Genomic DNA, 24969 nt, shown 5'->3' on the forward strand with positions numbered 1-24969 from the left:
CTGTATACTGTGTGGGGGCCTGTATACTGTGTGGGGCTGTATACTGTGTGGGGCTGTATACTGTGGGGAGCCTGTATACTGTGGGGGGGGGGGGGCCTGGAGTGCTATACTGCTGTACTGTATACTGTGGGGGGCTGTATACTGTATACTGTGGGTGCTGTATAGTGTGGAGTGCTATACTGCTGTACTGTATAGTGTGGGGTGCTGTATAGTTTAGGATGCTGTATACGGTGAGGTGCTATACTGCCCTACTGTGTACTGTGAGGTGTTGTATACTGTGGGGTGCTGTATACTGTGGGCTGCTATACTGCTCTACTATATACTGTGGGGTACTGTATAGTGTGGGGTGCTATACTGTATAGTGTGGGGTGCTATACTGCATACTATGTGGTGCTGTATACTATAGAGTGCTATACTGCATACTGTGGGGTGCTGGGGTGCACTGTAACACTAGGGTGAGCAGAGCCCTGGTCTCCTTCCTGCAGAGCGGTGCCCACTTCCAGCCTGAGCCCAGCTGCCCAGAGCACTGATCCTGAGCCGCTGGAGTCTTCAGAACTGGAAGTATTTACAGTCATTCACTGTACTCTACCAGGTGTGTGGATTTTTGTGTGTGTGTTGTGGTGGAGGGCGTGATTGCCTGCTAAGGTGTGGGAAGGCGGGATCCAGGGGGCCCAAGTAAATTTTTGCCCAGGGTCCAATCAATATTAAAGACGGCCCTGCCTATCCCGATCGTCACCTAGAAACCATGCATGAAAATCGCACCGCATCTGCACTTGCTTGCGGATGCTTGTGATTTTCACGCAGCCCCATTCACTTCTATGGGGCCTGCGTTGCGTGAAAAATGCACAAAATAGAGCATGCTGCGATTTTCATGCAACGCACAAGTGATGCGTGAATATCACCGCTCATGTGCACAGCCCCATAGAAATGAATGGGTCCGGATTTAAACCTGCAGAGATACCATAGATAATGACAAATGTAATTGTCATTTACTGTATTTTTTGCTTTATAAGACGCACTTTTCCCCCCCAAAAGTGGGGTGAAAATGGCCGTGTGTCTTATAAAGTGGATACTTCGCTGGCCGCTATGCTGAACAGCACGGCCAGTGAAGTATCAGTGTGGAGGGAAGAGGCGGGGACACTCATGGCGGGGCCTGGTGCAGTGACTCTACTCTAATACACCGGGCCCCACAGCTGTTAAGTACATTCAATCCGAATGGGTCCGCAATTACTGTATTGTACTTACTGTAGTACCTTATGTATAGCATTAATACGGCGCAGACCGGCAGCTCCCTCGGTCATGTGCCGCCTGCCTCAGCTCCCTCCTCATGCGCCGCCTGCCCCGCCTGCCGCAGCTCCCTCCTCATGCGCCGCCTGCCCCGCCTGCCTGTTCATTCATGAAGTGAGATAAGCAGGCAGGCGGCGCATGAGGAGGGAGCCGCGGCAGGTGGGGCAGGCCGCGCATGACCGAGGGAGCTGCCGGTCTGCGCCGTCTTAATGCTATACATAAGGTACTACATTAAGTACGGTACAGTAATTGCGGACCCATTCAGATTGAATGTACTTAACAGCTGCGGGGCCCGGTGTATTAGAGTAGAATGACTGCACCGGGCCCCGCCATGAGTGTCTCCGCCTCCTCCCTCCACACTGATGCATCTGATGGGGGATCTGTAGATGACACTTATGGGGATCTGTGGATGACATAAGTGTCATCCACAGAGCCTCATAAGTGTCATCCACAGATCCCCCATCAGTGTAATCCACAGATCCCCCATCAGTGTAATCCACAGATCCTCCATCAGTGTAATCCACAGATCCCCCATAACAGTGCATCATCCACAGATCCCCCCATAACAGTGTGTCATCCACAGATCCCCGATAACAGTGTGTCATCACACAGATCCTCCCATAACAGTGTGTCATCCACAGATCCTCCCATAACAGTGTGTCATCCACAGATCCCCCATAACAGTGTGTCATCCACAGATCCTCCCATAACAGTGTGTCATCCACAGATCCCCCATAACAGTGCATCATCCACAGATCCCTCATAACAGTGCGGCATCCGCAAACCACCATTAGTTCAAAACCTACCAAAAGCACACCTTTTGGTTCAAAATATTTTTTTATTATTTCCCTCCTCAAAAACCTAGGTGCGTTTTATCATCAGGTGCGTCTTGTAAAGCGAAAAATACGGTATATTGTAACTTACAATGACATTTGTTTGGTAGCTCACATAATTGTCGTGCAGCAATATGCAATATTCACAATGTCATGTACAAAACCATATGGATGCAATACACTCACAACTAGTGTTGAGCGAAGCAAGCTTCGGATGCTTCATCTGAAGTCGCCTCGTTCAAAACGTCGGAATAATACTGTGCGAAGATTCGCCTCTGTACAGTATTAGAATGTATGGGCTCCGATGAGCCGAAGTTAGTTATTCACGAAGTTGCGCGTGACTTTGTTGAATAACTTCGGTAGTAGAGTTTTCAAGTGGAAGACCACTTTCAAACTTGAAGTCGAGCTTGGCTTTGGTTCCGAGGTACTAGCTTTACTCAACACTACTCACAAGCAATAAAAGTGTGTACGTGCAATAGTTTAAAGAAATCACATCTCATCATCAAACCCACTTAAAGAAACCATTCTCAATCCCAATAACAAAAACTAAAAATCCATACCTAAAAATACTTCAATTCGTAAGTGCCTGTGCATATATGCAAGAAAGAAGAGGAGGAAACAGCTATATTAGCTGATATAACAGTCCTAAGAAAAAAGTTATTCCTCAATCCATTTTTGCTTTAACCCCTTACTGACATGGCGATTTTTCGTTATTGCATTTTAGTTTTTTGCACCGTACCTTCCCAGAGCCAAAACTTTTTAATTTTTCCATTAATTTATCTGTATGCTTGTTTTTGTTTAGTTTTTTTGTAGGACAAGTTGCACATTATAATGGCACCATTTAATATTGCATATGATGTAGTGGGAAGCTAGAAAAAATAAATCCAAATGTGGTGGAATTGGAAAAAAAATGCAATTCCACCACAGCTTTGTAGGTTTTGTTTTTACAGCATTCACTGTGCATTAAAACTGACTAGTTCCCTTCATTTAGTTTTAATACTTAAAAAAAGAAAAGTTTTTTCTTTTCTTCGCCATATTTGCCATATTCTTTATTTTCATTTTGGGAAAAGGGGAGTGATTTTAATTTAACCACTTCACATCCTGCGTCACTTTATGTGGTAATAACTTTGGAGCGTTTTTACTTATCCAAGCCATTCTGAGAATGTTGTCTCGTGACACATTGTACTTCATCGCAGTGGTAAATTTGAGTCGATATATTTCACCTTTATTAATAAAATAATCAAAAAATTACCCAAAATTTAGAAAAATTAGCAATTTTCAAAATTTCTATTTCTCTGCTTTTAAAACAGAAAGGGATACCTCATAAAATATTTATTACTTAACAATCCCCATATATCTACTTTATGTTGGCATCATTTTGTAAATGTCATTGTATTTTTTTAGGACGTTAGAAGGCTTTAGGGTTCATTCTCACGTTCACAAAATGGGTCCGCATCCATTCCGCAATTTTGCGGAACAGGTGCGGACCCATTCATTTTTAATGGGGCCGGAATGTGTTGTCCGCATCCGAATTTGCGGATCCGCACTTCCGTCCCACCAAAAAATAGAACATGTCCTATTCTTGTCCGCAATTTCGGACAAGAAAAGGCATTTTCTATGAGAGTGCCGGTGATGTGCGGTCCGCAAAATGCGGAACTTACATTGCCGATGTCTGTGTTTTGCGCAAAACACATACGGACGTGTGAATGGACCCTTAGAATTTTTGAAGGAATTCTTAAAATGTTTACGAAAATTTCCAAAACCACTTTTTAAGGACCAGTTCAGGTCTGAAGTCACTTTGTGGGGATTACATAGTGGAAATCCCCCATAAATGACCCCATTGTAGAAACTACACCCCTTAAGTTACTCAAAACTGATTTTGCAAACTTTGTTAACCCTTTAGGTGTTCCACAAGAATTAAAGGAAAATGGAGATGGCATTTCTAAATTTCACTTTTTTGGCAGATTTTCCATTTTAATCCATTTTTTTAACACATCGAGGGTTAACAGCCAAACTAAACTTAATCTTTATTACCCTGACTCTGCGGTTTACAGAAACACCCCACATGTGGTCGTAAACTGATGTAAATGCACACGGCAGGGCACAGAAAAACAGGAGCTCCGTATGGTTTTTGGAAGGCAGATTTTGCTGAACTGGTTTTTAGATGCCCCCTGATGCACCCTTACAGTAGAAACTCCCAAAAAGTGACCCCATTTCTGAAATTAGGGGATAAGGTTCCAGTTTTGTTGGTACTATTTTGGGGTAAATATGATTTTTAATTGCTCTATATTACGTTTTTTTGTGAGGCGAGGTAACAAAAAATGGCTGTTTTGGCACTGATTTTATTTTTTACAACATTCATCTGACAGGTTAGATCATGTTCTATTTTTATAGAGCAGGGTGTTACGGACGCGATGATACCAAATATGTCTACTTTCTTTATTTGTTTGTTTCAGTTTGACATAATAAAGCATTTTTTTTATTATTATTTTATTAAAATTATATTTTTGTGTCTCCATTTTCTGAACGCCATATTTTTTCTATTTTTCTGACGATCATCTTGTGCAGGGGCTCATTTTTTGCAGGAAGAGTTGACATTTTTATTGGTACCATTTTTGGGTACATATGAGTTTTTGATCATTCATTATTACACTTTATGGGGCAAGGTGACCAAATTTTTTTTAATTTTAGCACAGTTTTTATTTATTTATTTTTACAGCGTTCACCTGAGGGGTTAGATCATGTGACATTTTAATAGAGAAGATTGTTATGGACGTGTCAATACCTAATATGTATACTTTTTCCTATTTATTTAAGTTTTACACAATAATAGCATTTTTGTAACCCAAAAAATTATGTTTTAGTGTCTCCATAATCTGAGAGCCATAGCTTTTTTATTTTTTGACCGATTGTCTTAGTTAGGGTCTCATTTTTTGCAGGATGAGGTGACGGTTTGATTGGTACTATTTTGGGGGACATACACCTTTTTGATCGCTTGGTGTTGCACTTCATGTGATGTTAGGTGACAAAAAATGGCCTTTTTTATGTTGTTCACCTGAGGGGTTAGGTCATGTGATATTTTTATAGAGCTGGTTGTTACGGATGCGGTGATACCTAATATGTCTACTTTTTTTTAATTTATTTTACTTTAACACAATAATAGCAGTTTTGAAGCAAAAAAAACTAACATATTTTAGTGTCTCCATTGTGTGAGAGTCATAGTTTTTTTATTTGTTGACCGATTGTCTTAGTTAGGGTCTCATTTTTTGCGGGATGAGGGTATGGTTTGATTGGTACTATTTTGGGGGTCATACGCCTTTTTGGTGTTGCAATTTTTGTGTTGTAAGGTGACAAAAATTGCTTTTTTTGACAGTTTTTTTTAATGGTGTTTATTGGACGGGGTGGATCATGTGATATATTTATAGAGCCGGTCATTACGGACGCTGCAATACCAAATATGCCTATTTTTTTATTTTTTTAAATTACTTAATTGGGGATTTTTTTAATTTATTTTTTTACATGTGAAACCTTTATTTTTTTAACACTATTTTTTATAGGTTTTAATTTTTTATTTTACACTTTGTGTCCCCCATAAGGTCATAAAGACCTTTGGGGGACATTTAACTTTTTTTTCACTATTGATTTCTCCTGTAACTGGGGCTGACATAGTAGCCCCAGTTACAGTGGAAATACACCCCCCAGAGAGGCTGTACAGCACAATACAATGCTGTACAGCCTGAGTGCAGGGCTGATAGAGGTCTGTGGAAGACCCGACAGCTCCTGCACTCTCCTGGCCCCGGTCGTCATAGCGCTTCCTGATCTGTATACACAGCGCTCGTTGGGCGCTGTGTATACAGCGATCTAGAAAGCAGGGACAACTGGGAACTTTCCCTGCCTTCTCTCTGGGGTACCCTGCTGTCACTGACAGCGGGCCCCCCACTCGGCAGCTCCATGATTAGCATGCAGCTGCCATCTCTGAATCGACGTTCCAGAACGCCCATTCAGAGATAAACATCCACCCATAGGATGTTTATATCCTATGGGTAGATGTGAGGTGGTTACATTTTTTAAGTTTTTTTTTTTTACTTTTTTTTGGGGGCCCCGGGTGGACCCCAACATGCAATCATTAGATTGAAATTTGTATAAAGTAATGGAATTTTATCCATTACAATATACAAAGATTGGTATATTACAATTCAGTCCTTCCACCTGCAGGCCTTAATTGTAATATATAAGCCTAGAAGCCTAGTAAGGCTCTGGCTTATTACAGAAATGGAATGCCTTCCCCCATCTCAGCTAGGGGGAGGCGCTCCTGCTTGGAAAGCGTGCGCTTATGTTTTTTTTTTTTGCATTGACCATGGCATCTGAAGGGTTAATTGTCCATGATCAGCATTACCGCTGATTGCAGACATTAGCCCTAGGTGTCTGCTGTGTGAAACAGCAGGCACTCTGTAGCTATGACCCTCACTCTTCTCTGGAACGGGCATTAAAGACCTAACATGCGGTTTACATGTAGGGGTTAAAGGTTCTGTATCTTTTAGCAGATGGTAATACAAACAAGTCATAACCTGGGTCGGTTGAATCTTTAGTTATACTGCTAGCTCTCTTATACAGATGGCTAACATGGCAAACTCAGGAGCTCAGCTCAATTCTCTGTGCAGTCTTAACTGTCCTAGCCATATCTCTTCTATTTTCCTATTGTGATACATTCACAATAAGAGAGAATACTCTCTTTTAGGCCTGTTTCACACGGTCAGTAATTGGTCAGTATTTTGCATCAGTATTTGGTCAGTATTTGTAAGCCAAAACCAGGAGTGGAACCTACAGATAAAGGGTGTAATAGAAATACGGTATTTGCGCCTCTTCTGTGTTTTGTATAGGGGATAATGAGATCCGCACACCCTATTGGGTAATGGGTGCCCACGGAGGACGAAGGATCGTCACTTAGTACAATGAAGAAATTCGTGGCACACCACAGTAGTTTTGATGCACTTTAATTATAGGTTGATGTTTTACATAATTTCATATATTCATATGTTCACATATATAATCGATACATCCGGATAGAAGCAAATTAAACTTGCATAGCATGTCCCAACGTTTCGGCCATATGTCTGGCCTTCGTCAAGGGATCTGAAGTGGTTAGTTGTGGAGAATTCGACCGGATGTCCGGTCGAATTCTCCACAGCTAACCACTTCAGATCCCTTGACAAAGGCCAGACATATGGCCGAAACGTTGGGACATGCTATGCAAGTTTAATTTGCTTCTATCCGGATGTATCGATTATATATGTGAACATATGAATATATGAAATGATGTAAAACATCAACCTATAATTAAAGTGCATCAAAACTACTGTGGTGTGCCACGAATTTCTTCATTGTCTTCTGTGTTTTGGACACACCCCGAGTTTTGACTAAGAAACACTGATGCAAAAATACTGACAAAATTCTGACCATGTGAAAGAGGCCTTTCACTGCTATAAAAATTCACTAAAAGCTGGGATGGTAGTCTAGTTTTCTTAGTTCTTTAACTTCCTAAAAAAAGAAAAGCCTTTGTTGGGCTTTCCTTACCACAAAATTTATTAATATTCCATGTCAAATCTTTTGTAATAGAAAGCCCCAGAAACCTTAGATCATCTACTCTTTCTACTTCCTCTCTGTTTGCTTAGCGAAGAGAAAGTCCTGTCCTCCTTGTTCCCCTAAAATCAATTCTAACTTCTTTTGTTCTTGCTATATTAAGAACCAGATTACTCTCTGAGCACCCCCTAACCACATTCGGAACTTCCTTCCTATAATAACTCTCATCATTTCCTGAGATGTCAGCAAACCTCACTATAGCACTAGATGGACAAATGGGTGCCCAATGATGAGTAAGCAATGTAAAAAGAGCCAGACTGAGGATACATCCTTGTGGAGTGCCCATATTCAATACTACAGTAGACAACTCGTATTTTCTCTAACCTTCTGTGGCTGATTTGTAAGAAAATCCACGATCAAGAATGCGTCACGCCCTCCTCCTCTCCTCCGAACCTGCCTTGCTGCGCTGTGTGCAACTCGATTGCTTGATCCGCTGCCAAATGCTGGAAACCATGTGCGGCGGCAGGGTTTGCTGACTGCCCACGGGGGCCCCTGTCTTTTCGATTATACATGTTCGGTTGGTCCTCTGTGGACGTCAATTGTACCAGATTTCCCCTGGTCTTTACCGAACCTAGATGGTCTCGATATTTGCCTGTCTGCCTGCACCTGCTGATGGTTACTTTTGGAGAAGTTTGGAAGGGAGCATTTTTCTTCATTGTTTCTTGTGGAAATGGCCCATCGGGTTCTAGGGGGTAAACCAACTCCTGGAAGCCACCCGCGGATACTTCTTGTGAAGATACTTTTACTAGACAGGGATATGATTCTGAGAAGGGCAAGGAAGTGCCCCCTATCTTATATAATGGGACTGTCCTTTTTCCCTGATTTCTCCAAGGACATCCATGAGGTTAAGAGACGTGAAAAGGACATTAAATATTCATTTGTTTATCCGGCCAAACTGCGGATAATCTCTAATAGTGTGACTTACTTTTTTGATACTTCTGACCTAGTGGTGGATTGGCTCGATTGGAATAATATCTGAGTGCCCTTTTCATTTACAGCAGGGGGGGGGGGGGGGGAAGGAGAGTGCCAAGGGTCCCCTTTGTCCCTTTTTTATCAGGAATCCGGTTTTGTAGATGTATGGGGATACTTAGGGAAGGTTAAACGAGCATATTCTTCTGTTAGTAAATCTGGCAAGTTGATTTCAGGATAGATTTAGCCCTAATAAATAAAAAAAAATTGAAATATATAAAAAGTATGAAGTATGAGGCTAGGTCTTTATCGGATCATCTACCTCTCTCCATTGAGTTATGTATGGTGGATAATAAATACAGTGTGAGGCCCCCATTTAGATTAAACCCCTATTGGATTGGATTTCTATAATAGACAACTATGAATTGATTAAACAGGAGATAGAGTTCTTTTGGGATAGCAACTATAACTCAGCAAGGACCCATTTGGTATGGGATGCATTCAAGGACTTTATGAGGGGGGTGTTTATTATTAATATTTCTATTTTAAGAAAAAGCTATGCTAAGAAAGAGAGAGAGAGACTTGCAAGAAGCAGCGGCTGCTAGTATGGATGAGTTTTCTAGTAAGAACACAGAACAAACTAGGGAAACTATGCAGAGGACAAGTCAGGCTTATTCAGATTTTCTTCTAGATAAGGCTCCGCAAAGGACAAAAATATTTTTCTGAATCAGGTCATCCAGGGAAAATGTTGGCTAGGGTGATTTCCAATCAGGATTAAAAAAAAGAGATAGTATCCGTTCTTTTGAAGGTAAACATTTGTGAAATACTTTTTGGAATTAATTAACTAAGGAGTTAATATAAGGGTTTACTTCTATCTCTATCAATGTGAAGAACATCTTAACTTTATTATAAGATAGAGCTAAAAAATGAAACGAAAACAAAAAACTTTATTTAAGTCTCTGATAAAAAACTGTGTTTAAGAGCTAACTGCCTATGTTACATACAACAATGGGGAGACCAGTTCACCGCCAACCTTGTCATTACACCTTATTAAAATCTGGTGTGGGTTGGTGGTGTAGTTATTTTGGCTATCGCTGTGCCATAAGGGCAAGGGATATTCGGCACACCTGACCAAAGTGTAGCCTAACATCAGAGTATGCCCACTTCTGTTCACATGTGCCTAAATCTTGGCACACTTGAATCAAAAGGCAACAAAAGTTTGCTACTTATAACAGGTACGCCCTGTGCTGCATCCCTATTACACAGCCCTCACTGCACATAGGAAATTAGTTATACAAGTAGCCTATCTGCGTCATACTTGAGGCGTTTCCTTGCTGGGCACACGCCAGTAATTCCTCAGGAGTAGGCGCATAGAAAGGAACAAAATAACAAATCAATTAGATGCTGCACGCCACAGATATGGTGTAGCCACTGGCACTGTGGGTCAGTGTGTTGCGCCAAAGAAAAGGCAGTAATGAAGCGCTCATCACGTCCCTCCATAAGCAAACCCGACTGTCGTCAGATTCCAAGCAGAACCTGTATTTGCTGCTAAAAGCAAGATGGTTCCACTCTGTCAGTCCAGGTTTCTTGTGCATGACACCACTGCAAACAAAGGTGACAGTGGCTTGCTGTCAATGGCAGGACAAGTAATGGGTACTGTGAAACCATATTTCCTTTGCTTAGCACCTGGAAATGGTCCAACCAGAGACATGAATGGGTAAGCAAAGTGAAGGTGCTCGTGTTTGTCAGCAGATCAAATGATCCTCTCTTCTGGTGGTCTGTCTATGCCCTCTGGAGCCTGTTCAACATTGGCGTATGCTCTCACACAACCACCACTCCTAATAGCTAGGGCAGAATGGCTTTTCTCAGTCCAATGATGTGCCCTTTCTTAAAGTCTGTCAACTGGGCAAAATGTCTTCAACTGTGTCGTAGAGGCATGTTTAGCAATAAATGATCTCTCACCAAGAGGTACATTATCTAAAAGTAGCCTCTGAGAGCCTTTTTATTGGGCAGTAGGATAAGCAGTTGTATACCCTCTTGTGGCAAGATTCGGTGTCTAATAAGACCACACCTGTAATAAGTTACATATCTTCCTGAGACGTAACTGAATCCTGATTTTTGCAGCAATCCGACATTTTGATCTGGGTGCACTATATTTTTTGGGGCAATTAGTGTATGAGTGCATAAGAAAACAGATCAAGTTTTTATATCTGCAATCTGTTTTTGACATATAAATTAGTTTCTTCTTTTATGTAGTATGCAATTATGTAGAATATTTCTTAGCTCTAAACTTGCAAACTGAAGTTTTGTCTATTTTTCATGTTTTTCGCACATTTTATATAAAATTCTATTTTCTATACTTCAAGGATTCAGAAATATCAATCAATTGTTTGCATGGTAGCATTCCTTTTCTAAGTGTCCTAAGTATTAAAGAGAGTGCCTGCTTTACCCAAATCTCTGTTTAACTATGCAGGTCCAACTGTTTTGGGGATCTCCTATAATCAGTTCCCTATAATTAAACTGTTATTAACAGGTAATATCCACAGTGTATAAATATCTCCCTGTGGTGGACGCCTTAGACTATCCAGCATGAAAGACATTCTAACCAATGGCTCTCAGATCTGATTACTATAGTTGAAACCAGAAGTTTACATACACTATATAAAAATACACATATACTGTACATGTTTTTCTCAATATCTGACATGAAATCAGAATAAACCTTTCCTGTTTTTGGTCAATTATTATTACCATAGTTATTATTATTTGCCAAATGCCAGAATAATGAGAGAGAGAATGTTTTAAGGCACTTTTTATTACTTATTAAAGTCAAAAGCCAAAAGTTTACATACATTTCATTAATATTTGGAACCATTGCCCTTAAATCGTATGACTTGGGTCAAACGTTTTGGATATCCTTCCACAAGCTTCTCACAATAGTTGGCCGGAATTTGGGCCCATTCCTCCTGACAAAATGTCACCGCTAGACATCTGAGAAGCTCTGACAGACGTTCTTCAGAACCTCCTGCTTGAGGTTCTTTTGTTTTGCTTTCATTTTGTCATCTCGTTTCCCTCTCTAAGCTGTCATTTAGTTGCACTGATTGAATCCCTTTAAATCCCCTCCCATACTGCATCACTTTGCGGTTTATACAACTTCCTGGAGTGTGTACATGCTGGATGCTACAACTGATGCTTCTACAGATAAGTCTGTTCATTGATTTGTGTTTTCCTGTTTGCTTGATCCTAGGTGACCCTGACTCCCTCCGTATTAAGTGTAGGGAGCCGGTGGTCGTGTCCCCTCACTATTATAGGGTGTTCAGGTGTCATACAGTCGAGGCACGAGGGCATACAATTTTCTATCATAGAGATCTTTGCATGGGCTGAGAAGACAGGGAGAGTTTCAGGGCTTAAATAGGGGTCACCCTTTTGTTCCTTAGTTTTGGATCAAGCCAGTCGAATCCTTATTTGTAACTTCTTCTTTTCTGTTACACCATCCGTGACACAAAACTGGTGTTACTGAGCCATGTTTGTTGGTCGCCTTGCTCGCACCTGCCTTTTCAGCTTTGCCCATACATTTTCAATAGGATTGAGATCAGGGCTTTGTGATGGCCACCCCAAAACGTAGACTTTGTTATCCTTAAGCCACTATAACCAGTTTGGCAGTATGCTTCGGGTCATTGTCCATTTGGAAGACTCATTTCCATCCAAGCTTTAACTTCCTAGCTGATGTCTTGAGATGTTGCTTCAGTATTTTCACATAATCTTCTTTCCTCATGATGCCATCTATTGTGTGAAGTGCACCAGTCCCTTCTGCAGAAAAAAAAACTCACAACATGATGCTTGCACCCCCGTGTTTCACAGTTGGGATGGTGTTCTTAGGCTTCCAAGCTTCTTCCTTTTTCCTCCAAATGTAACTATGGTCATTTGTCATGGTCTTACCTCCTTGCTGTTCCCTTCGTTTGACATGTGCTGGCGGCCATCTTGGTTTCTGGGTTTTCTTGTAGCCTCCCACCCTGCGGCTCCTCCTTCCCACTGGGAGGAGCTGGATGCCCAGCTCATATATATAGGAGGTCTGTGGCTTCAGTTCCTTGCTTGGTCCTCCTGTGTTCACATGCTTCCAAGACTGCTGCTGCTTCTGGTTCCTGATCCTGGCCTCGTCTGACTACCCCGTTGGTTCCTGATTCCGGCTTCGTCTGACTACCCCGTTGGTTCCTGATTCCGGCTTCGTCTGACTACCCCGTTGGTTCCTGTTCCTGGCTTCGTCTGACTACCCTTCTGGTTCCTGACCTCTGTCTCCGCAAGACCCTGCTTCGGTTTAGCCATCCGTTCGGACTTTGCTTACGGCTTGCTCTTCAATAAAACCTTCTTATTTTCCACTTATCTCTTGTTGTACGTCTGGTTCATGGTTCCATGACATTAGGACCAAGCCATGAATTCTGACGGTACAGGGCCACCCTCGCTACCTACGCTGGTTGCCAGACTTGATCAGCAGGATCACCTGTTGGGTCGGTTCGCTGTGGCGTTGCAAACCCTGCTTGAACGCACGGCTCATTTAGCTTCCGTTGCCGATGGGTCGGTTGTCGCTCCTGGGCCCGCTCCTACTGCCGCTCCGGTTGTTGCGCCAGAGTCTACCCTGACACCTGTTGCTGCGCCTGTGGTGTTTCAGGGTATGACCGGTTCTGCCCCCCTTCCACAGCGCTTTGGGGGAGAGCCAACTCAGTGCCGAGGTTTCCTTAACCAGGTGGGCATTTACTTCGAGTTGCTGCCACATGCCTTTCCTACTGAGAGATCAAGGGTGGGCTTCTTGATCTCGCTGCTCTCGGACAAGGCCTTGGCCTGGGCCAGCCCTTTATGGGAGAACAACAATCCGGTGGTTGCCGAGTTTTCCGGTTTTGTGGCTTCTCTTCGGAAGGTATTCGATGTGCCGGCTCGTGCTGCCTCTGCTGCGAAGCTCCTTATGTCCATCAGACAGGGTTCACGATCCGTAGCTGAATACGCCATTGAGTTTCGTACCCTGGCAGCAGAGGTGGGCTGGAATAATGAGGCTCTGGTCGCTGCTTTCTCTCATGGTCTCTCGGATGCCTTGAAGGATGAGGTTGCAGCTAAGGACCTACCAGTGGAGCTCGAGTCTCTTATTTCTTTCCTGATTTTGATTGACACCAGACTCAGGGAGAGACCTTCCTTTAAGGAGAGCCTGCGGAGGTCTCCTAACAGATTGGCGCCTACGTTTGCTGTCCCACCCGTGCCTCCCTCTCCTCCCACGCCTCCTGGGGATGACTTGTCTGGGGGTGAACCCATGCAGCGGGGGTTTGCTCGCCTGTCTGAGGGGGAGAGGGTACTCCGGAGACGCGAGGGCCGATGCATGTACTGTGGTCTCAGTGGGCATTTTCGGTTGGCATGTCCGAACCGTCCGGGAGAACGCTCGCACCTGAGGTCCTGTCGGGGGCAGATCTTGGGTGGAGTCTCCTCGTCCCCGGTTTCCCGTGTTGACAAACCACTGATCACGGTTGTCCTCTCCTGGGTCGGGGGCTCGGTGACGACCCAGGCGTTGGTGGACTCTGGTGCTGGTGGTTTGTTCATTGATAGAGTGTTCGTTGCCACCAATTCCATTCCTCTGCAGCCTCGAGGTTCCCCACTGGCTCTTGAGGCGATAGACGGCAGACCCCTTCTGCCGCCACACGTGACTCATGAGACCCTTCCAGTGGGGATAGCCATTGGTGCCGTTCACAGAGAGTCGGTCTGTCTCCAGGTTATTTCGTCTCCACACTACTCGGTGGTCTTGGGGTACCCCTGGCTCCAGAAGCATAATCCGACTTTCGATTGGAGATCGGTCGAGATCCTCTCGTGGTCACCGCAGTGTGGGGCTAGTTGCATCCATGGGCCTGTCAAGTTGCTGTGTACTTCCTCGGACTCTCTGTTGCCTCCTGAATACGAAGAGTACCGGGATGTATTCGATAAGGTGCGCGCGGTTGCCCTACCTCCGCACCGCCCATACGATTGTGCCATAGAGTTACAATCCGGTGCCGTTCCTCCTCGTGGCAAAGTCTATCCACTGTCGGTAGCGGAGAATGAGGCCATGGAGGAGTACGCAAGGGAGGCGCTTTCACGCGGACACATTCGCAAATCTTCGTCCCCGGCAGGGGCTGGATTTTTCTTTGTGAAAAAGAAGGGCGGCGAGTTGAGGCCTTGCATCGATTACAGGGGTCTCAATCGCATCACGATCAAGAACGCTTACCCGATACCCTTGATTTCCGAGCTGTTCGATCGCCTCAAAGGGGCCACGGTCTTTACCAAACTCGACCTGAGGGCGGCATATAACCTGGTAAGGATCAAGGCGGGCGATGAGTGGAAGACCGCGTTCAACACCAGGACCGGTCATTATGAATCCTTGGTTATGCCCTTTGGGTTGTGCAATGCGCCCGCAGTCTTCCAGGAATTCATCAACGATGTTTTCCGTGACCTGTTGCAGCAGTGTGTGGTGGTCTATTTGGATGACATCTTGGTATATTCTGCATCCATGGAGGCCCACATTCTGGATGTCAGACGAGTGTTGCAACGCTTACGAGAGAACAAGCTGTTCGGTAAGCTTGAGAAATGCGAATTTCACCGATCCCAGGTAACCTTCTTAGGTTACATCATTTCCGCTGAGGGGTTCTCCATGGATCCTGAGAAGGTTTCGGCTGTCTTACAGTGGCCCCAGCCCAGTGGGCTTCGTGCCCTGCAGCGCTTTTTGGGCTTCGCCAATTATTATCGGAAGTTCATCAGGGACTTTTCCATGCTAGCCAAGCCTCTCACGGATCTGACCAGGAAGGGCAGTAATCCTCAGGTCTGGCCGCTCGAGGCCATCCGAGCTTTTGAGGCTCTAAAGTCCGCCTTTGTGTCGGCTCCGATTCTGTCGCATCCCAACCCTGGGTTGCCTTTTGTCCTCGAGGTGGACGCGTCTGAGACGGGAGTAGGCGCCCTCCTGTCTCAGCGTAGAACACCAGAGGGTCCTCTGCTTCCTTGTGGGTTTTACTCCCGGAAACTGTCTTCCGCGGAGTGCAACTATCAGATTGGTGACAGGGAGTTATTGGCCATCGTGCAGGCCCTTAAAGAATGGAGGCACTTGCTCGAGGGCTCGGTGGTTCCGGTTCTCATCCTGACGGACCACAAGAATCTGACCTACCTCTCTGAGGCCAAGAGATTGACACCACGTCAGGCCAGATGGGCTCTGTTCTTGTCACGTTTTAATTACGTGGTCTCCTACCTACCCGGCTCCAAGAACATCAGAGCGGATGCCTTATCACGGCAGTACTCCGAGCTGTCCGGGGAGGAGTCGATTCCGACTACGGTCATACCCCCGAATCAGATCCTGGCCGCTATTCGCACCAGCCTGACTTCTCCTCTGGGTGAGCAGATTTTGGCGGCTCAATCTGGTGCTCCCTCTGGGAGACCCAACGGCAGATGTTTTGTGCCTGAGGAGTTGCGCACTCGGTTGTTGCGAACCTACCATAACTCCAAGGCCGCGGGGCACCCTGGAAAGAATCAGCTGTCCTGGGCGGTTTCACGTCTGTTCTGGTGGCCTTCTCTACGTTCCGACATCGCCGCATATGTAGCGGCATGCTCCGTTTGTGCCCAGAGTAAGTCCCCTCGGCACCTTCCGTTGGGCCTTTTGCAACCCATAGCCACCGGGGAGCGTCCATGGTCACACCTGGGGATGGATTTCATTGTGGACCTCCCTGCATCCCGAGGCCATACGGTCATTCTCATGATTGTGGATCGGTTTTCCAAAATGTGCCACTGTGTTCCTCTCAAGAAGTTACCCTCTGCACAAGAGTTGGCCTCGATTTTTGCCAGGGAGGTCTTCCGGTTGCACGGTTTGCCCAAGGAGATTGTGTCGGATCGGGGGAGTCAGTTTGTGTCCAGGTTCTGGCGCGCCTTTTGCTCCCAGTTGGGGATTCATCTCTCTTTCTCCTCGGCCTACCACCCTCAGTCCAATGGGGCCGCAGAACGATCCAATCAGGCCTTGGAGCAATTCCTTCGTTGCTATGTCTCCGATCACCAAGACAATTGGGTTGACCTCCTGCCTTGGGCTGAGTTTGCCAGGAACACGGCGGTGAACTCTTCCTCTGGGACGTCTCCCTTCATGGCCAATTATGGGTTCCAACCTGCCGTGTTACCGGAGGTATTCTCTCCCCAGGATATTCCGGCTGTGGAGGATCACCTTTCCGTCCTACGTGCTTCTTGGGTACAGATCCAGAGGTCCCTTGAGGTCTCTGCGCAGCGCCAGAAACTCCAGGCTGATCGCAGACGAGCGCCCGCTCCTTCCTACCAGGTCGGAGACCGCGTATGGTTGTCCACCCGCAACCTCAACCTTCGAGTGCCCACTCCCAAGCTGGCGCCTCGCTTTGTTGGTCCCTTCCGAGTGCTTCGCAGGGTAAACCCGGTAGCCTATGCCCTTGCGCTTCCTCCTGGCATGCGGATCTCCAACGTGTTTCATGTCTCCCTGTTGAAGCCACTGGTGTGTAATCGTTTCACTTCCTCGATTCCTCGGCCTCGTCCGGTCCAAGTGGGCAATCGTGAGGAGTATGAGGTGAGCAATATCCTGGACTCACGCCTGGTCCGCGGCCGGGTGCAGTTTTTGGTCCATTGGCGTGGTTATGGTCCAGAGGAGCGTTCCTGGGTTCCCTCCGCAGATGTCCATGCTCCTGCTTTGCTCCGAGCCTTCCACGCACGCTTCCCTCAGAAACCGTTCCTTACTCCGCGGAGGAGGGGCCCTTGAGGGGGAGGTACTGTCATGGTCTTACCTCCTTGCTGTTCCCTTCGTTTGACATGTGCTGGCGGCCATCTTGGTTTCTGGGTTTTCTTGTAGCCTCCCACCCTGCGGCTCCTCCTTCCCACTGGGAGGAGCTGGATGCCCAGCTCATATATATAGGAGGTCTGTGGCTTCAGTTCCTTGCTTGGTCCTCCTGTGTTCACATGCTTCCAAGACTGCTGCTGCTTCTGGTTCCTGATCCTGGCCTCGTCTGACTACCCCGTTGGTTCCTGATTCCGGCTTCGTCTGACTACCCCGTTGGTTCCTGATTCCGGCTTCGTCTGACTACCCCGTTGGTTCCTGTTCCTGGCTTCGTCTGACTACCCTTCTGGTTCCTGACCTCTGTCTCCGCAAGACCCTGCTTCGGTTTAGCCATCCGTTCGGACTTTGCTTACGGCTTGCTCTTCAATAAAACCTTCTTATTTTCCACTTATCTCTTGTTGTACGTCTGGTTCATGGTTCCATGACATCATTATGGCCAAAAAGTAAAATTTTAGTTTCGTCAGACCACAGGGCATGTCTCCAAAAATGTTTGTTCCTGTGTGCATTTGCAAACATTAATCTGGCTTTTTTATGTTTCTTTAGGAGTAATGGATTCTTCCTGGCAGAGTGGCCTTTCAGCCTATGTTGATACAGTACTCGTTTTACTGTGGATATTGACACATTCTTACCAGCTTCCACCATCATCTTTACAAGGTTTTTTGCTTTTGTTCTTGGGTTGATATGCACATGTCGGACCAATGCACGTTCATCTCTGGGACACAGAACCCGTCACCTTCCTGAGCGGTATGATGGCTGGACATTCCCATCTTGTTTGTACTATCGTATAATAGTTTGTACAGATGAACAAGGCACCTTCAGGTATCTTGAAATTGCACCCAAGGTTGAGCCAGACTTGTGCAAGTCCACAATTCTCTTCCTGATATCTTGGCTGATTTCTTTAGACTTTACCATGATGCTACACAAAGAAGCAGTGGGTTTTAGGTGTGCATTTAAATATATCCACAGGTGTCTCTCTAATTCACTCAGATGTTGCCAACAAACCTAACTGAAGCTTCCGAACACATGACAGCATCATATGGACAGTCCAGAATTGTTTAAAGGCATAGTAATCTTAGTGTATGTAAACTTTTGACATGCATTAAAACATTCTCTCGCTATCATTATTCTGGTTGATAAAAAAAATTGTTTACGTCTTGTCTCTTGTCTGTCTATACCCTTTAATCCTTTATTTCCCTCTGTACAAAGCGCTGGGACTAAGTGCGCTCCAGATATCTCTTATAACTATAGCGAGGCTCAAAGCGAGGCTTGACACGCATTAGTACAGTCTGCGCATGCGCAACACCCACCCCGACCACAGTACCTGCACCTAGGATGTCTATCTGCCTATGGACGGATATATGGATATGTCCGGCCATTGACTGACAGGTGGATGGGATCACAGAACCTTCTGGACTCCAATTATTGCATATAATGCTTTTCTGCTTTATACCTGTGTCTTATCTATATTCCATGTTACTTGCCATGGTACACTATGCAAATGTTTGTATGTAATATGTGATTACATTGTTCATTTTATTTATTCTTTATTTTTGCTGTAGTCTGATGAAGGCCAATGTGTGGCCGAAACGTCAAAATTGTACACAGCCGCAAATATCAATTAAAGAATTCCTTCTTTTGCAACGCAATTGCTGGAGTTTATATATTTTTACTGAAACGGGGTGGGAACCCGACTTCCAGCGGCAAACGGACGGCAGAGTGCCACAAAGTTTTGCTTATATATGCACAACAGAGGCGGTATATTAGTGTTGGGTACCCATCTGAGGACTCTTGACGCCTGATAGATGGGCCCGACACACGTTTGATCAAAAATGTGCGCAAAGAGCTTCTATTTTTTTCATTAATAATAGGTATAATACCACTTTAACCTAGAATGATCCCCATTTCTCTTTTTTATAGTTTGCATGTGAAATGTTGTGCAGCCATTTTCTTTTATCAACCATGTTTGCTTCATGGATATGCACCTATGATTATGATTATAAATGTGCTAGTCTAAATTTTCTTGTAGTATATATTGAGGGTAGCGTCTCGATTTAGACTGAGCAACGCCCATCTGCCTGGGGCTTCTGAGCAGAGTATAAATCTCGCTGGTTCCTGCACTGCCCTGAAATTTGTAGGCTTAGGTAAGTCCAAGAGAGGTGGTATACTAGTGTTAGGTACCCATCTGCAGAAGCCACCTTAACGCCTAGTAGATGGGCCCGACACACGTTTGATCAAAAATTTGCGCAAAGAGCTTATATTTTTTCATTTATAGTAGGTATAATACCACTTTACCCGGTTATAGACACGCTACAGTGTCTGGCTTTGAAGCATTTTCACCCATTTAGTTTTTTGTCTTTATGCGTTTGGAATGTGCCACTTCATTTTGTTGGTAACATTCTTTTGCACCTGGTAGCTTCTGTGTCACATGGTATGTTGTGGGTGCGGCTCACAGCTTTATCCTACCTCACAGTGCATTGGTGATGCCACTATGGAGGCATGTGAGAGTCTGGCTGTGAGTTGGTTTCTAGCACTGATTCAGACCCTGTTCACACACCACGGGCAGTTGAGTGGTAGGACCCCATGCGTGCTGGGACACCGTGATGTGGTGCACGAGGGGCTCCGATATGTCCCTGACTGGAAGATATTGTCAAAGTTCTCAGCTTTTAACATTGGCCTGAGGAATTAGCTAGTTTTGTCAGTTGCGTATTATGTTGGTGCATTTTTTGCAGTGATAATACCACTTTAATCTAGAATGGTCCCCATTTCTCAATTCTATTGTTTGCATGTGAAATGTTGCGCAGCCATTTTTTTTATCAACCATGTTTGCTATCATTCATCTGTCATTTGGCAAATAATAATAATTATGGTAATCCTAGTTGACCAAAAACGGGAAAGGTTTATTTTGATTTCATGTCAGAAATTGAGAAAAACATGTATATGTGTCTTTTTATATAGTGTATGTAAACTTCTGGTTTCAACTGTATATGAGGAACTTATCCTAATTGGGTATATTGAGATGTAAAGTCCAAAGAAAACAACCATTTTAACTGTATCTGGTGCCCTGAAAATATTAAATAAAGGACAAAATAGTGTATTAGAAGTATAGTAGTATTTTGACCTCTAAACATGAGTAGTAGAACAGATAATACTTTCACACTAGCGTTTCATGGATCAGTTTGAAGGGCATTTCAAACGGATCCGTCAATAAACTGACTAAACGGAGCGAAACGGAAGCCATTCAGATGGATCTGTTTGTACGGATCCGTCTGTATTACGGATCCGTTTGTCACGTTGGTTTCCGTTATGTCATCCGTTTAGCGGATCCGTTTTGGAATGAGAAGCATCTCTAGGTTCCATCTTCATGTATTCAGATCTATAGGGTTGTAATGCTCCTATATTTCTCCAGGGCTATCTTGTTGAAGTTCCAAAGCTGGTCCGACTTTGATAATGGACCACACCTTTCGGACTCTTGTACATGACTACATGCACTTAAAGATGTATAGTGTTCGTTAGAGGGCCATATGTCCCTGATCGTCAATGATCGTGCGTACGGGAGTACAGAGCATCATGATGCTGACCATGTTGTGCCGCAAACTGGGCTATTGTCCCGCTCTCATATGATCTATTAGTGCAAGACTATATCCCCGCGGGCAGCTCAACTTGCACAGGATGATTGTACACTATGATGCTGTGTACTCTCGTGCGCACGATCAATGCCACTACAGGACATATGGCCCGCTCACGGACCGTATGTCTCTTGGGGCATACAGTCGTGTGCAAGAGGCCTTAAAGGGGTTTTCTCATCTCATACAATGGGGGCATACCACTTTAAGATATACCTACATTGTCTTATAGGTGCGGGTCCCACGGCTGGTACCCTCACATACAGTATATTGAGAACAAAGCCAAGAAAGTAGATGAGGTCGCACTGTGCTGCCGCCCTCCATTCATTTCTATAGGAGAGGCGGGGGATAGCGCTTGGTGGTGGACGTACCATGGGAAATTTCTTGTCCTACAGCAACAGTGCTCCCCGCTCCGTTCTCGATATAGGTGCGGGTCCTACCAATGTTACTCACACCTATCAGACAATGGGGGCATATTCAAGTGAAATCCCCCCATTGCCTATGTGAATACCCCTTTAAAAACTGTATGTCCCTTGTGGTAATCACACTAGTTATATTAGCGTCATCGGGAAATCATTAAATGTTAAAATCACAATTTATTAATGAATTCCTGATGATGCTGATGGACCGTGACTCCCACAAGGGCTCATATGAAAGGGCACAAGATTGAACAATGAACAAGCATTTGCTTGTTCATGTGCCAATCATAGGGTCTACAATCAATAAAGAGCCAAAAGATAGATCATTATTGATGGTCAGGTTTTAATGGATCTTACGACATTGGCACTAATGCTGTTTTGATATAAAAACTACCAAGGGTGTTGTAATAAACGCACAGTAGTGAGACTAGGGTAGTTTTAATTTCAACACAGCTATAGTGCCAAGGTTCCCTGTACAGGACAATAAAAACACAGACACAGTGCAGTAAAGTATAATTTATTTTTTATTTTTAATACTGTAAATAAATAAAATAAATATAAACTTAATTTTAAAAAAAATACATTTTCATAACTGTGAGGGGAGGTGGACTGTCGTGGACTCGATGCTCTGGGGCTGGCAATGGTAGCCCCCCTGTCCTGGCGATCCACTGAGGTGAAACTACGGGCCACAGGAAAGGTTGCAGGGCGTAATTGCGGGGTGTGGAGAAAGGAAGGGGGGGTGTGTGGGAAGGGAAAGGTTGACGGTACTGGCCACTGGTGTGGGATGGGGGGTGGGGGTGGCGGTTGGGTTGCGGTGCATGATTTCCCATGACCCGTTCTCTAGCATGATCTTAAACTCATGCAACTGCTCGGGCGTCATTGAGTCCATCAAACTGATCATGCTTAGCCCATAATGGTAATTTGGGCTGCGTTGAAACGCCGACTCCGCCCCCTCCCAGCGGTGAATCAAGTCAGCACCAAACTCCATCTGATGTTGGGCAAAACCTTCTAGAGCGTCGGAAATGACCTCTACAAGGTTTGCATAATCAGCTCGATTTGGCCTACCGGATCTCTGCCCGCTCACCAGGGCTCTCAAATTTTGACGAAAACCTAAGAGCCTCTGGTGAGCGGAGGGACCCGGTAGGGGACCCGGATTATCCTGAGCCGATGCATGAGGGACAGGAGGGCTGGCGATCTGTTCCGGTTCCGCCTCAGGAGGTTGGTCAGGCTCCCGAGTGCTGCTGGCACTTCTGTAGAAAAAAAAATAGGAAAGTTAGGAATTGTTCTTTAAATAAAACATCAATGTTCTATGTTATGTCTACCGTATACCATAGGGGGCTGGCCAAAACAGGGGAGCCAAACGCTCCACTGTCTCAGACAGCCCCTTACAGTCAGACGGAGAGAAAAGTTGTCAATCTGACTGTAAGGGGCTGGCCAAAACAGGGGAGCCAAACGCTCCACTGTCTCAGACAGCCCCTTACACTCAGACGGAGAGAACAGTTGTCCATCTGACTGTGGGGGGCTGGCCAAAACAGGGGAGCCAAACGCTCCACTGTCTCAGACAGCCCCTTACAGTCAGACGGAGAGAAAAGTTGTCCATCTGACTGTGGGGGGCTGGCCAAAACAGGGGAGCCAAACGCTCCACTGTCTCAGACAGCCCCTTACACTCAGACGGAGAGAACAGTTGTCCCTCTGACTGTAGGGGGCTGGCCAAAACAGGGGAGCCAAACGCTAACCTGTCTCGGACAGCCCCTTTACAATTTATTTTTTAAACAGTTGTTAAAAATATTTACCTTCTTGGTGCCATTGCCTTTTGTAGGAACCCCAGGGCCGCCGTATGGATGTAGGTGGCCCCTGAGGTTCCTCCGGAGCCACTCGGGGCCTGAACCTCCTTGTTATAATCCCTTCTGAAGCGGTCCCGGATAGATCGCCAACGTGTTGTAACCAGTTTGACTAAAATCAGCATGATGAAAGGAAAAGAACACTTTTTTAATGTATTAAAATACATATTGTTTTACTTACCGCATCTAGATCCCCCCAGGTCTCGAAAATTTCAGCACAGATGTCCCTCCAGAGCCGCTGGGTACGACGATGATCAGCGTGGTGGCGGTCGGAGTGGTCCCATAATGCTGGAGGCGCCTCCACTAGTTGGATGAGGAGCAGGTTATCGATGGTCGAACTCCTCATCTTCCCTAGTGGAGCATACGGAACCCTGAAAAAAAGGAAACACAAAATTTAATGTAAATCCTAATACAAAATGCTAATTAAAACTACTTAATTCAATACTTACACGTCTACGACCGCCACGCTCATTCCTGCGGACTCTGGAGGCGACTGGGGGATCCTCGCTGGCGGCTCTAGGTGCTGATTGCTATAATTTTTTAGAAGACTGTACTTAAATAAAAAAAATTGTATGTGCAGTTTTACAGTCTTTTCAGGGACTAAAGCAACACCTTGTTGTCACAGTGCTTTGTAAGTACCTTTCCAACCATACCTCTGTTACAATCAACAATTTGAGTATACCGGATAAACAAAATCAATTCACCAGTAGTCCTCTGCGCGGTGCTGGTGTGGGGACCAGTCACAGTGTCCTTGGCTGTGATCACCCCCAACCTTACATAATTGACATCCCAATCGACTGACCAACAGATGAACTCCATCAAATAACAAGATACAGGCCATTTTACAAAACTGGTTTCTGGAAAATAAAGACAGGGAGTCACAATACAATGTCTTTCCCTTTCCACAAACATACACTGCTACTGACAGTTGACTTTGGAAGGAATGCTGTATCGACACCACTAACAGATTTGGGCCTAATGTATTTTGTGTATTAAAATATGCAGATTCAGAGAAAAATAAATTTCTAGTGTAAAACACAGGTTGTCGACCTACTATGCAATTATATCCCCCCACCACACATACACTTGAAATGCCTGGAGATGCACTGACACGGATTTTGGACTAGTTGTTCACATTATCACTCAGACTGTTATAAACAGCTACTATTTCCCCAAACTTAAACAAGAAGTACATTTGAAGTGCTTGCAGATGCACCGACATGGATTTCAGACTGGTAGCTCACGTTATCACTCAGAGATGTAAACCGTCCGGTACCCTTTATAAGACACACTTAAAGAGGACCTTTCATGGATTTTTTTTTCCCGTTTAATTAAATACCTTTCATTGCCAGGTACCCTCTGCTGATGCTGCCACCCTGCCTGTTTTTCAAATATCGCTCGTACGCCTTGCTGTGCCTCCCTGCTGTTTTCCCGTCCAGTATGTTAATACTGAGCATCGGTACAGGGAGGAGGAGACGCCAGGGTTTCTCAATGGGCGTCTCCTTCTCCCTGGCTGTGCCGCGGGCCAATCACAAAGGAGAGAGTCACGGCCAGGGAGAACAAAAAAGCTCAACTTCTACC

The sequence above is a fragment of the Bufo gargarizans genome, chromosome 3, assembly GCF_014858855.1.
Source record: "Bufo gargarizans isolate SCDJY-AF-19 chromosome 3, ASM1485885v1, whole genome shotgun sequence".
NCBI classification, from domain to species: domain Eukaryota; kingdom Metazoa; phylum Chordata; class Amphibia; order Anura; family Bufonidae; genus Bufo; species Bufo gargarizans.